General features: G+C 35.0%; 1 protein-coding gene across 9 annotated transcripts in view; it reads left to right on the top strand.

The window, feature by feature from the left end:
- CSNK1A1 (casein kinase 1 alpha 1) overlaps positions 1 to 13,628 on the top strand; it is a 44,172-nt gene that overhangs the window by 4,168 nt on the left and 26,376 nt on the right. The gene's annotated exons all lie outside the window — the stretch shown is intronic.

Genomic DNA, 13,628 nt, shown 5'->3' on the forward strand with positions numbered 1-13,628 from the left:
CCTTAGGTCTTGTGAATTAACATCTGGGAGCTCTTTTAAAATTTCTATTACAACCCTCCCTTTCTTTGTGTCACTTTGAAGTGAATTAAATTGTTCTCTAAAGAAGCATTTCTGTTATAACCAAGCTCTAAATCTGCCATGTGGTTTTGACTATGTGATCTGGGGTCAGTCAGCCCCTTAACCTCTTTGGGCATATCAGTTTCCTTATCTTTGAAATAAAAAGAGGATTTTACCAAGTTGGTAATTTTCTAATTTTATTGGAGTAGGAAAGGAGAATGCTGGACAGAAAAGTTTAGGATTTCCTTTTCTTCTGCTGGAAAAAGTTTCGCATGCTGAGCTTTTGGGTAGGATTTTGTTTGATCAAGTTTCCCTAGTTACATAAGTCACTGGCCTCGTTGATCTTAGAACTTCCAGCTTTGAATCTTAAGATTTGTTTTCAGATGATCGTAGCTAGAAAGTATTTCATCATAGTTTGATGTTTTGTCTAGATCTTACTGTTGAATGTTATTTTAGTAGTGAGATACCACTCAGGACCTTAAAAATGCTGTCTCCAATGGATAAATGGGCTACCAGTTAGGAGGAAGTAAATTAATGGAATATATTTTTAGAGGAAAACATGAATAAAGAAGATGAGATGGCATAGGAGAATTTTTGTTCCCTTGTTTATTTAACCACTTTTTCTTTTTTGCCCTGTCTGAAGGTCAAATATTCTAGGAGATAAAAAGTACTAGTTAATCCTTACTCTTCAGTGTTAAAAGCAGCTTAAATTTTAATCTTACCTTTTGGCACTGAGCGTATATCCTGTAAATTAAGTTCTCATGCTGTTATCAGAGAAGAAAGATGACATCTACATTAGGTATGTTGTTATTTGAGAGGTAATATTACAGATCATTGGATACATGAGAAACACGATTTTAATTCATAGAGCATACTAAAGGTACTTATTTTGTCTTGTGCAGGATTTCTAGTAATGTAATAATGTGATGGTGCTTAGATAGCATTTTGAGCTTTGTGAAACCTGAGAGATGACAGCCCAACACCTCATGATACAAATTAGACTATTAAGTGTCAGAGGAGTTTCTAGAAGTCTCCTAACTCCCAATTTTCCTGTGAGCCATTTTCACCTTTATGTCAAGGTCAAATTATGTCTACTCACAATACCCTACAGCTTTTTATTTGATATTGCAGAGCCATATTTTGCCTCCTTTACTTTTATGGCATTTGGTGTCATACAAAGAAACTGATCCTTGTAAGTAAGCTATTGTTTGTATTATATTTAATTAGATGCTTATAATTCTTACTCTCCCTTTTGAATCCATGGATTGCCGGATGAGAACTTTTGTTGGACATTATTTGTGTTTAAAATTGAGTAAATACTTGTAAACCATTCTATATAGTGCATGGATTTTACTATCTTGGCATTGGTCATTTTTATAGCTAGGTCTTTTTGTTTCAGAGAATACTTAAGCTATACCTAAAGTCTCTTTTAGTAAGGCTTTCTCATGATAGGTCATACTTAGTAAGGAAATTTAATGTCAAGAGGTCTATACAAGAGAAAACTAGAATTTGAAGCAAATGTTATAAATTTAATTAAGCTTATTCTGTTATATTCTTAACATCAGCCCTTGAGTTTTAACAAATTTTCTTGAGTTAAATGAGTACCTTAATAGCTTTCATAGTATAAATGAATACTTAGTTTAAATGATGCTTTTTGTCACTGTTTTTGTTTCCAGTACAATTTCAGGTGGCTCTTGAAATTGTGAATGACTAGAAATAACATTCTGAATGACTAGTACATTAACAGAGGCTGATGCCTGTCTTAATGGGATTTTTTTTATGAGATGTAATTTTCATACAGTAGAGTATATAGATCAATGTGCCATTGAATCAGTTTTGACAAATGGGTTTACTGGTGTAACTCACACTCCCTGTTGACATAAAAGAATGTTTGATTTTTTTTTTTTTAGTGCTGCTAATCCTTGATAAGATACATTCCGTGACAGTATAGGTTTTATATATATATGTATAAAAGTTGATCTTTTGAATCATAGTTATATATTATTTTTCTTTGATGTTGATTTGGCTGTATGTAAGACTATAAGTTAGTACTCTTATCACCATGAACTATACTAGAACTTACCTAATAAAATGATCAGGTGAGAATGGTGAATACTCAGTGGTGATTGTTATCTTTACCTTATTTTCTTTTTTTAGAATACTGCCTTTTCCTTGTCTGAAACTCATTGCTGGGGTATGTTGTTTAATGGGGACTTAGGAAATGCTGTAGGAAAAGGTTTAGCTGGACCCTACATTCTGATCTTGAATATAAAGGGAACTCAAAAGAACATTATATTGAGAGTCAAGAATTAAAAGTTCTGTCAGTGATGTCATCTAGATTTGAACTTAGGCTGAATTCTATCAGGAATGTCAGCTTTGATTTCTTCTTTAATTTTTCAGTTTTGTTAGGTAGAATTACTACAGTTTGACTGCACATATACAATATATTGCATATTAATACATATATACAATGTATTGCACATACTTTTTTAGTTTACATATATGTACTGATCATTGTTTCTAAGAACAGTTTAGAGCTTTAGCTTTTAAACTGACATGATTATCAAAGTAATAAAGCCAACCACAGAAGAAGAATCAACAGAATACAGTAATCTAATCATAAAGGACAGTCAGAGGACAGTCAAATGTGCTTAAACATATTCAAGAAATCAATCATATAAGTTATAAATCATAAGTAGTTCATTTGTGTCTTTTTTTTTTTTTTAAGATTCCATGTGGCATTTTTCTTTCTCTTTCCAGCCCACTCCACTTAGAATGACGATGTCCAGATCCATCCATGTTGCTGCAAATGGCATCGTTTTATTTTTTAATGGCTGAGTAGTATTCCATTGCGTGTAGTATTCCATTCCATTTTTATATACACATACACATCTTCTTTATCCAGTCATTTGCTGTGTGAACATTGGGGTGCGTGTATCCTTCTGAATTACAGTTTTCTCTGGGTATGTGCCCTGGGATGGGATTGCTGGATCACATGGTAAGTATTTTTAGTTTTTTAAGGAACCTCCATTACTGTCCTCCATAGTGGTTGCACCAATCTACACTCCCATCAACAAGTGTAGGAGGATTCCCTTTTCTCCACACCCTCTCCAGCATTTATTGTTTGTAGACTTTAATGGTGGCCATTCTGGCTGGTGTGAGGTGATACCTCATTGTAGTTTTGATCTACGTTTCTCAGCTTTCATTTCTAAAAGAGATTTTGTAATACAAATTAGGTCTTAAAAGGTTTTTTGTAATGCATTATATGAATTGATGGGATCTGTAGAATAAAAGATACCTCTTAACATTCTATGATGCAATGACAATTTGTTTTAACATCATTGTTGCCTTTTATTCGTAACATTGATATGTGCTTTGAAATAAGTGGGTAGTAGCTTGAATTTAGTGTAGCTAAACATTTTTTTCCCCATCTGCGTATAAGAAAAAAAAGTCAACCACTATCCAGGCATTGCACATGGTCTCATTTAATCATTGCAACAACCCAGTGAGTTGGGGTTTTATATAAAGTGTAAGTCACAATGGTTAATTTGCCTAAAGTCATACAGCTAATGTGTTATTTGCATAGGTCTTAATGTCTCTTTCAACTGTATCAGTGGTTCTCAAACTTTGCTGCACATTGGATTCATGCAGAGAACTTTTAAAAAAAAAATTGACACCTGGCTCCTAATCTCAAAATTTTGATTTAATTGGTTTTGGAGGTGTGACTTAGATACCATGAGTTATAAAATGTCCCTAGGTGATTCTGATGTGTAGCCAAGTTGAAGGACCATTGTATTGCACCATATTTCAGAGATTAATTATAGTCGTTCCCTGTCCATATCCACCGATCTCCATCTTTTCCTAGCACAACTTGATACGGCTGGATTCTTAACTTACTACCTCATATGAATTAGGAGTTGCATTCAGGAAATCCTATACCAGGAAACTTGGTATTGGTTGGGATACTGTAATCCCATACAATCAAATGCTTTGATTTCTGAAAAGTATCTAAAACCAGTACGTGAAATCATTTTCCTGTTCATGTCTCATCTGCAGTCCTGCGAGAAAGCCTTCTAGAAACTCTTTGAGGGAAAGAACTTCCTCATGCTGATGGAAATGTGTTTCATGTTTCTTAGCGAAGTGTTGGGTAAAAAGCTGCTAAGTATTCATAATAAGGAAATTCTGCTCATATTTTCTCTGTGTATTTACTTTTTCAAAGGAACTCTGTGGAAAGTTAAGGAACCTGCACATTTATAGAATTTTAGGAGTGCATGGTGCATGCATAGTTCCTTAGTTCTAATGGAAATACTTATCTCTATAGTACTTAAGTGTTTCTGAAGTGAATTCAGCTGAACTGAATAGCTGGGAGCCAATTTACAAATGGAAATATGGCTGAATCAATTCATTTAGCTTTGAACTCTGATGTAAAGATACTACCATATCATAAAATACTAATGTCCATTAATTTCACGGTAAAGCCTTGCTAATGTGGACATTTGTTAGCTTAAGTATTTATTAGCATCTCAGTGGTGAATTGGCCTTTTGAAATTCCTTTTGGTTCAAAGTTGCAGTTTTTGTACTGCAGAATTTTTTTTAAGGGAGACAAGATGGTGACACTGACTAAGCATACATAGCATATATCATATGTTTCATTTGTGCCTTCATTAAGTGTACAGTGGAGAGGTTTACAAATTAATTTTTTTAATTGAGGCTGTTCTGTATTTCAGCTCATATGGAAGCTCCTCTGAGTAGTTACATTTCCCTGCACTGCCAGACTATTCTGTCCTTAAGGTGGCTTCTGTGGAAAGGGGAGTGTGAGACCTGATTTAAAGCTACTTTGTTTATTGGGAAGTAGCATGAAGTTTTTTTTGTTTGTTTGTTTTTAACATTTTTTATTGATTTATAATCATTTTACAATGTTGTGTCAATGAAGCTTTTTTTTTAACAGTATCTTTTATTTTTTAATTTTTCTTTGCAGCTTAAGAAACATTACCTTCTTCAGTATCATGAAGTTTTTGTAAATTTTATTCTCAGTTCCAAATTTTCCAAATCTTTAAGACATACTAGATGTGTCTAATATGCTGTCCTTGGTAACAGTAAAATGAAATCCTTCTTACCAGGGTGAATTTTATACCTTTATGTAAATACCATTCTTCCCTTTTTCATTCCTTTACTGTGCTGTTCTTTCACTACATATTCAGGTTAGGTTGTTTTGCTTTTGACTCTTCTCATTTGATTGGCATTTTTACAGTGAGCTCCACTTACTGAAATCCCAGAGTTCCAGTTTTTGAACCTCTGTAATGTTAATACTTTGTATCCTTCTTTAAAAAGGGAGTGTGATGTTAGCTTCTTTAAAAACTAAAGCTCTGTTTTTGGAGAATGTCTTGGTGAATTTAACATACTTTACAGTACCTGTGTAGTACTTTCTAGAGCATAAGCAAACATTTCATTCAGTCAAATATATGTATTTGAGTGCCTGCCTACTATATACCACGTGGTTTTAGATACTGCACACCTTTCAGTGAATAGACAAAAATTTTGTGAGACTTAACATTCTTTTTTGAGCTTATACCATATATCTGACATATAGTTGCGAATTTGTCTCTTGCTGACAGTTAGGAGCAAAGATGCCTAAATCTCAAACTGTGTGAGGACGTGAACATTTCCTTAATATCGTTGGGATAGTTTACTGAGTTTGAGCCCCAAACAGCATTCTGAGCCATCCAGAGATTGCCTTGATTGGACAGGTCAGCAGGGACCCAATTAGGTCTCCCTTTGAATCTTCCTTAGTTAGCATTTCTCAAACATCAACCATGCATAATAATTACCTAAAGAGCTTGTTAAAAATGTAGGTTTTACCACCTCATCCCCAGATTTGTTTGACGGGTTCTGGAATGGGGCCCAAGAGTCTGTATTTTTAACACAAACCTCAGATGATTTCTGCTAAAGGAAGACCAGAGAACAACGCTTTGAGAAGTACTGTGCTGAGGTTTTGACACTCCATTGTATTGAGCTGTAGGGGTAGTTAGCAATTATTTTGCTGAGAAGGCTTTGACTATTGTAGGAAATGGCTATTGTCTTTATTGTTGTCATTTCATAATTGTTGGGCAACTGCTTTTTGTAGTGAAAGTAATCCTTGTATTTGTGTAATGCTTTGCAGTTTACAAAAGTACTTTTACAATCCCATGATTATTACAGTACCTCTTGATATGTAGATAAGTTTCATTAAGAATGTTTGACCAGTGAGCAAAAATAGCTTTTACGGAGCCAGAGAACAAGAAAATGGCAAAGCCAGAGCTAGAACCTGTGTTTTTGGCTGCTGGTTCAGTATTCTTTGCACTGTATTAGATATACTGTGAGTTTAGCCAGCTTCCCATTCTTAAGCCCAACTACTGGTTTAGTGGGCCACTTCTTAAGTGTCCAGTCACTGAAGGGCTTCTATTTGTAAGTATATATAGCATGGTTCTGTATCATTAGTTCAGGTTTGCCTAGAATTTAAATTTATGGATAGGTATTCGTGTGTATATTCATTGCTTTTTTTTCTTTAAGATCAGACCTTTCCTTTCTAGAAGCTTATATTGCCTCTTCTACATTCCCTTTCCTATGTCTTACGGAACATTTTAAGCCCAGACCTCGTGTTCTTTCTTCTATTACCTCTACTTTGTTTTGAGGGTGTGTGTGGTTTTTTGTTTGTTTGCTTGCTTGTTTATATGTTTTGGGTAGGGGGAGGTAACTAGGCTTGTTTACGTGCTTGTGTATATATTTATGTATGTATTTAGTGGAGGTACTGGAGATTGAACCCAGGACTTCTTGCATACTAAGCACACATTCTACCATTGAGCTATAGCCTACCCCCCCACTTCTATTTTTAAAAGGTTATATCAGACTTTGGAATCATTCTGTTTTCTCATTGTGTTCATTTGCTAAAGTAGAGAAATTTGAGTTAATTTTTTAAAACCTAGAATCGATCTATTTTAAATGTTTTGCTAAGCAAATTAGTTAATGTAGAGTGGGGGGGGAGAGGAAATGTTCCATCCAACCAAAATTATTTGTTCTATTAGATTTGTAATATAAGTGATCACTGTAGTGTAGAAATTACCCTGAAGGAAACTGTTTGATCTCTAAATAGTGTACTAAGGGATAGTTTGATTTCCATTATTTTCTTGGTCTAACATTTTAATGTATGTTTTCCCACATTTTCTCTTCTTATGGAATAGAGGTAAGTTGCTTTAGCCTTGAGAATTTGAAGTTTAAATTAGGAAGTCAGAAAAGGCATGGGTTTGATACTAAGTAGGTTAAATAGTTGTAGCTTTGGACATGTTGAGTTTAAGGTGACAGTGTATCCCAAGTTTGGTTCTTGTATAGTTAAACCTAGGCCAGGGAATTAGGATTGGGGATAGATAAGAGTAAGAATCAGCATAGAAGTGATATTGGAGAAAGTAAATTGAGAAGTGAGAACTGAAACCCTTGGTGGAAGTTCAAAGTTAATCAAGGCAAGAGGAGAGTTGGGATAATGGGCTGTGGAGTGTGCTGGGCATGTGCTCTACCACTGAGATATACCCTCCACCCAGTCATGTTCAATTTTAAATTACTTACGTGCTTGTTAATTCCCTCCCCAGGAGGGTAAAATTGTAAGGGTGGGAAAAGCAGCCAGTTTTAAAAGATTTGAACAGTTCTGGGAAAGTCAGTGAAGTAAAAGATTGAATTAGTATCTAAAATTTCTTGAAATCATCACATTATCAGAATTATTACTCTGATCACCATACCCATAGCTAAAACTATGGTTCTTTTCTTAGTTACTTCATGTCTAAATCAGTATGGAGAAATGGGTCCATTTGGTATTTGTGTTTCTGGTTTTAATTGCTTGTATTCTATAGAAAACATATACTGTCTACTAAACCTAATTTTCCAGTTCTCTGAAGTAGCCAAATAGCAGGATTACCTAGCAAAAATGATCCGATCCCAAACCATTTCAAAGGTATTTCTGCAAGTTGTAAACCAAAAGGATTATGAATAAAAATTTTGTGTTACTGACCTTATAAAATCTGAATGTATTTTAAATGTGAAATAAGAAGAGAGGGAAATAGATTGATGCTCTTAAGTTTTTGATGGCAAGAGAAAGGATGTTAAGATCATGAAATTCTAGGTGTCTTCTATTCAGAGTGCAATGAAGGCTACAAATGTCAGAGCAAATATGGGCAGGGAAGCTTGAGGAGAAAAAGAGTTACACAGCCATCTCATATACCAAAAATTAATCAAAAATCAGGTGACCCACATTTAGTCTGGTGTCTAGTTCTTCAGAAGAGCTGAAGAGTTACCATGAATCAGAACATAGTCAAACCTGGTACATTACAGTCCTGTTTTCATGATGAATGCTGTTAATAAGATGGAGCTTAATAAGTATTAACAATTTTAGGTTGAAGGGGTTATAGTGTCTTAAGACTCAAATTCACAGGTGGCCTGCAGCTTCCAGAAGTAATCAACAAGTGAATGCAGTACCAGGAGGACTGGTGACTTTTGAGACTCAGGAATTTAAATTGAGACTCATGAGATTGTGTTGTGGTTGAAGGTAGCCTACTTTTGGAATCTGGTGATTTAGGAGGACAGCGGGAGTAAGAAGTGCCTTTCTTAACTGTTGTAAATGAATTGTTAACCCCAACACATACACCAAAAACAAAGAAAGGAAAGGAAGTCAACATGGCATGATTACAATAAGAAGCAGGAAAGGAAGAGGGTTTAGGAAAAGATAAACAAGAATTGCCTGTTGGTAATTTTTTTTGGCCCATAGTAATTTGGATGGTTTTGAAGGATGGAAAGAGCTGTCTATAATTTTAAGAATATCGTGAAGGGCAAAATTATACTGTTAAGGATGATACACATAAATATTAATGTGTAGGAACATTAAAAAGAATTTAGACAAAAAAGATAGGATAGCTGGAACTGTTAGCAATGACAACCTAAAGGGGGAATTTGAGCTAGTTCTTAGGTTTAGCAAGATTGTACTAGACCAGGTCCTTAATTTCTACCCTCATTAAAAGGAACATAAAGATTGGATGACGGTGAGTTGGCAAGAGATTAAGATACAGTATTTTTGAGAATTTAGATGCTATGAAAATGGATATGTTATAGCACTGATTCAGTGTTTACACTTTAGTCATTTAGTAGGGACTCTTGACATTACTAACCTAAAGATGAAAAGGTAAATGTCATAGGAAAAGATATTTACCTCTTAAAACTATCACTTTTAAAATTTTATAATTATTTGGTTTATTTGAATCGAAGGTAAGTAGATGCTTCCTGATGACCTTATACTTTCAGTGCGTGAAGTTTTTCGTATTCCTTGCATTGTTTTCCTTGCCACATCAAGCATGCCCTAGCCTGTTAAAACCTCTGATACAGCTTTTTATTTTTTAATTCAGCAAATGTTACTGAGCATTTGCTGCATGTAAGGCATTATGCTGGATGCTAGGAATATGGCATTGTGAATAAGACCAAAAAATGGCTGTATTGTGTTAGGATTCTCCAGAGACACAGCACTGATGGATTATATATACAGGCAGACCTTGAATGTATTACAGGTTCAGTTCCAGATCACCACAGTAAAGCAAAGTTACACAAACTTTTTGGTTTCCCAGTGCATAAAGTTATGTTTACGCTATAGTGTAGTAAGTCCTAACCATAATTTGAGCTTTCAGCAAGTTGTGATCTTTCTGCAGTAGTAACATCAAACATAAAAATCACTGATCACAGATGACCATAACAAATACAATAATAATGAAAAGGTTTGAAATATTGTGAGAATTACCAAAATGTGACAGACACAAAGTGAGCAGATACTGTTGGAAAATGGTGCCAATACACTGTTGGACACAGGGTTGCCACAAAACTTGAATATGTAAAACGTGATATCTGTAAAGAACAATAAATCAAGATCTGCTTATAGATACACAGGAAGACATTTATTATGAGGGATTGGCTCAGGTGATTATACAGGCTAAAAAGTCCCATGATGTGTGATCTTGCAAGCTAGGGGCCCAGGAAAACCAGCAGTAGTTCTAGTCAAGCCTGAAGGCCTGAGAACCAGGGAAGCTAATTTAGGTCCTGGTTTGAGTCCTGATGTCTGAACAGGAGCATGGATGTCCAGGGGAGGAGAAGATGGCTGTCTCAGCTCTAGCAGAGTACATTTTCTCTTCCTCTGTCTTTCTGTTCTATTCAGGACCCCAGCCCTGGCCCCACTTTGGGTGTGGGGTGATCTTTACTTAGTCTGTTACTGAAATGCTAATCACCTCTTGAGACACCTTCACAGACACCCCAAAATGTTTTACCAGCTATTCCAGCATCCCATAGCCCAGTTAGAATGATGCATACAATTAACCTGTAGTCAATTCCCACTTACCTCATTTTTCTGAATTCTGTTAGCATCTTTTTTTGTCAGCACCAATAACTTGTACCAGTATCATCTTAGATGTGTGCTTTTTGTGTGTGCCTTCATGTTTTAATTAGAATTTGTTTGGATATGGGTTTAGAGGAAAGGAAATGAAAGCAGAGAGATTTGCTTTGCCTTTTCTAGCATCTTCTTCAGACCTTAAGGTACCCTTTTTTTATGTTCTAAGTAATGATGGTTTTCTAAATTGCAGGCTCATTCTTCAGCCTACTTCCTTGATTGGCCAGGCAACACTAAGTCTAAAGGCATTGATTTGAAACAAAGGGAAATTGAGTCTCCTGCATTTTTTTTTCTTCTGTCCGTTAAATTACTTGATTCTTCTATGTTTTGAAACTGTTAGGAGGAATAGCTCCAAATCATGATCACTCCAAATCAAGAAAGCTCCAAGTCAAACCAGTTTTTTGTTTTTCCCCAATCTTACAGGAATCTGAGCTACCTACAGTGCGTACATTACTTTACCACAGGGTACTTAGTACCAACACATTGTTGCTCACATTAAAAAAATGTCTAAAGATAAAACCTAAGTTTTTAGGCTGAAGGCACCTCAAAGTGAAGAACAGAAGTGAAATTTTCATGTTGCTATGTTTCAAATTAATCTGCAAACTTAAATGCTCTCAGAATCAGATTAGTACTTGCTCATTACCTAGGTTCTGTGAGGACTGAACATTAAGCTCTATCTTACCAGGTATAGAGTGAGAAATACCAAAGTAACTACTTGAATATTGTATTGTTAAGGGGTTGGATCTTGGATCCAAGCAGTAGTCAGTGGCTATGGGAATTCCGTGAAATGGGAAAACACTGTAGGATAGGCTACTTAAGGAAGATTTCTTTGGCATTCAAAATTGAAATGGGGAGTTAGAAGCTCTCAAAATAGAAGTGGAAAACCTGGAAGTGAAGGTAGAACTGACTAAAAGTAGGATTTGGATAAGCAGAAGACTGTTTCTGGCTCCTAATCTGTGTGTAATAATATCTGGATGGAAAGCACAGATGGGGAGGGAATGAGGTGTTAGCTTTAGAGAAATAAAGCTATCTATTCCTTGAGATCAAAAGGAAGTATGAAAGATAGAAACACCTGTCACTTAGGTTTAAGGAGCTATAGTACCAATCTCTAAGCAAAAATCCTAATTATTTTAGAAATGGATAGTTGTTCCATAGAGGAAATGCCTTTGAAACATTTATGTTTTAGCAGGTTTTTTTCTTTATGGACTGTTTTTCTTTTCGACGTTGCAAATAGTGGGTCTGTCTAAATCTCTTAAGTAAACAAATAAGGATAGAAGTGCCCATTAGCTTGACTTAGAGTATTCTGTTAAAGGCTTAATTTGCAGATGACTTCTCATAAAGTGCATTGTGAAATTGTATAATTACATGAAGAAGTGTAAATTTGTGCCTTTTATATTTCCGGTTTGTATTTGGACACGGGTGGTTGTAAATTTTACTTGTTTATTGTAGTTTTGTTACGTAGCCATTGATGCACATCTGCTTGTGTAGACATGGCTTGTAATCTTAAGAGAGTTGATTTATGCTTTCCCTTTTGCCTTTGACTTCTTGTGACTTCCTGTCATTGCCTTAGCTCTTTCTGGAGTTGGTGTTCTTGTATAGAGTCTTTTTTCCTTTAAAACCTAGATAAATTAGATTTACATAAAAAATCCTCTCTAACACTTAACGATTGGACATTTAAAATGGCAAAGGCTGGTTCCTGCCAGCTTCCTAGCACAGATCTGCCTCTGCCGTTAAGTAAAGGAAGACGAAAAAAAAGGAAGGAAAACAGAATAAACAGAGGAAATTCCAGGAAAGAACATAACCTTTTCACTTTGTTAATCACTTATCTTTTAATATTATTATTTGTTATGTTTTATCCATCTTCACCCACCTACACACCCACCCCACAAAAAACCCACCACCGTGAGCTTTTCTTTGAAGTAAATGTTTGAATGAATGTGAAGGGTATTGAATTCCTATATGGAAAATAAGGTTAGAAAAGGGAAAATTAAAGCAGCTTTGAACACAGTTTTAGGTGCAATAAGCACAGCCCAGCTCTACCATTGACAAATCTGTTGCTTTTCTTAGGCTAGTGGGGACAGTCTCTATAAGGTTAAACAGAAAGTCTTTACCTACCTTTTTTTTAATTTTTTTTTTTAACAAAGTCAGTGTGAGAATGAATACCTTTTTATGTGTTTGATGATAGTTACTCATGTGTCATGTTAGGAAATAGTCCTCTGGAACAGTTGAAGCAAAAATGTAGCAAGGAATGTGAACTTTTTAAGCCTAGTCCCTTTATGATCTTTACGTAAGATTCCAGGGAGTATATTCGTTGTATCTGAATATGGGGCCATGCTTGCATTTTTTAGAAAAATATAATTATTAAGATATTAAACCCATATTAGCTAGTTTCAGTCTTGGTTTTCTTTCATATCAACTAAAAACCTGCATTACAGCAAAATTTTTAAAAAGGAGTGAAAAGCAGTAGACAGGTTCCCACTAGACCAATACTTACTAATGCTTTTAACACATATATATTTTTTAAGCTCTTTTCCCCTGTTTTGAAAATTTTTTAAATAAACTTTTCAAATGGTAAATCCTGGTATCAGTCTTAACTAGAGTTAACAAAAAAAATCATTCCAGTCTAGCTGTAAAATACTCCCCCACACCTTTTTTTTGTTTTTGTTTGTTTGTTTCTGCTTTTTTTTAATATTTTAAATAATGGCCAGTTTTCTTTTCAAGCTGAATTCATAATCTAGATTAGTTTGAAATAAAAATAGTAGTGCTCGTTTTTAGAAAATTACCCCTACCAGACTTAGAGGCATATAGAAACTTGAAATCATTTATTGCAGTGATTCCCAGTCCTTGGATTGAAGTCTCTGAAATTAGCAGTTGATATGCCTAAAATTATTGGATACAAGTGGTATGTTTATCTGCAGTAATGTAACATGGGATAATTAAAAGCGTGATTCCTCCATAAAAAGCAGATGTCATCTTTGTGGTAATACTGTTCAGATTCTGTAATCTGAAATTAAGCAAAAAACTTTATTAATAAAACTTGGTAGGAAATGAAACAGTTACAATAAAAGATATCTCTGCTTTTTGAAATGTTTTGGAATGGCTATGTAATCTCCTTCATTTCTCCAGT

This window comes from Vicugna pacos, chromosome 3, assembly GCF_048564905.1.
Source record: "Vicugna pacos chromosome 3, VicPac4, whole genome shotgun sequence".
Lineage (NCBI taxonomy): Eukaryota > Metazoa > Chordata > Mammalia > Artiodactyla > Camelidae > Vicugna > Vicugna pacos.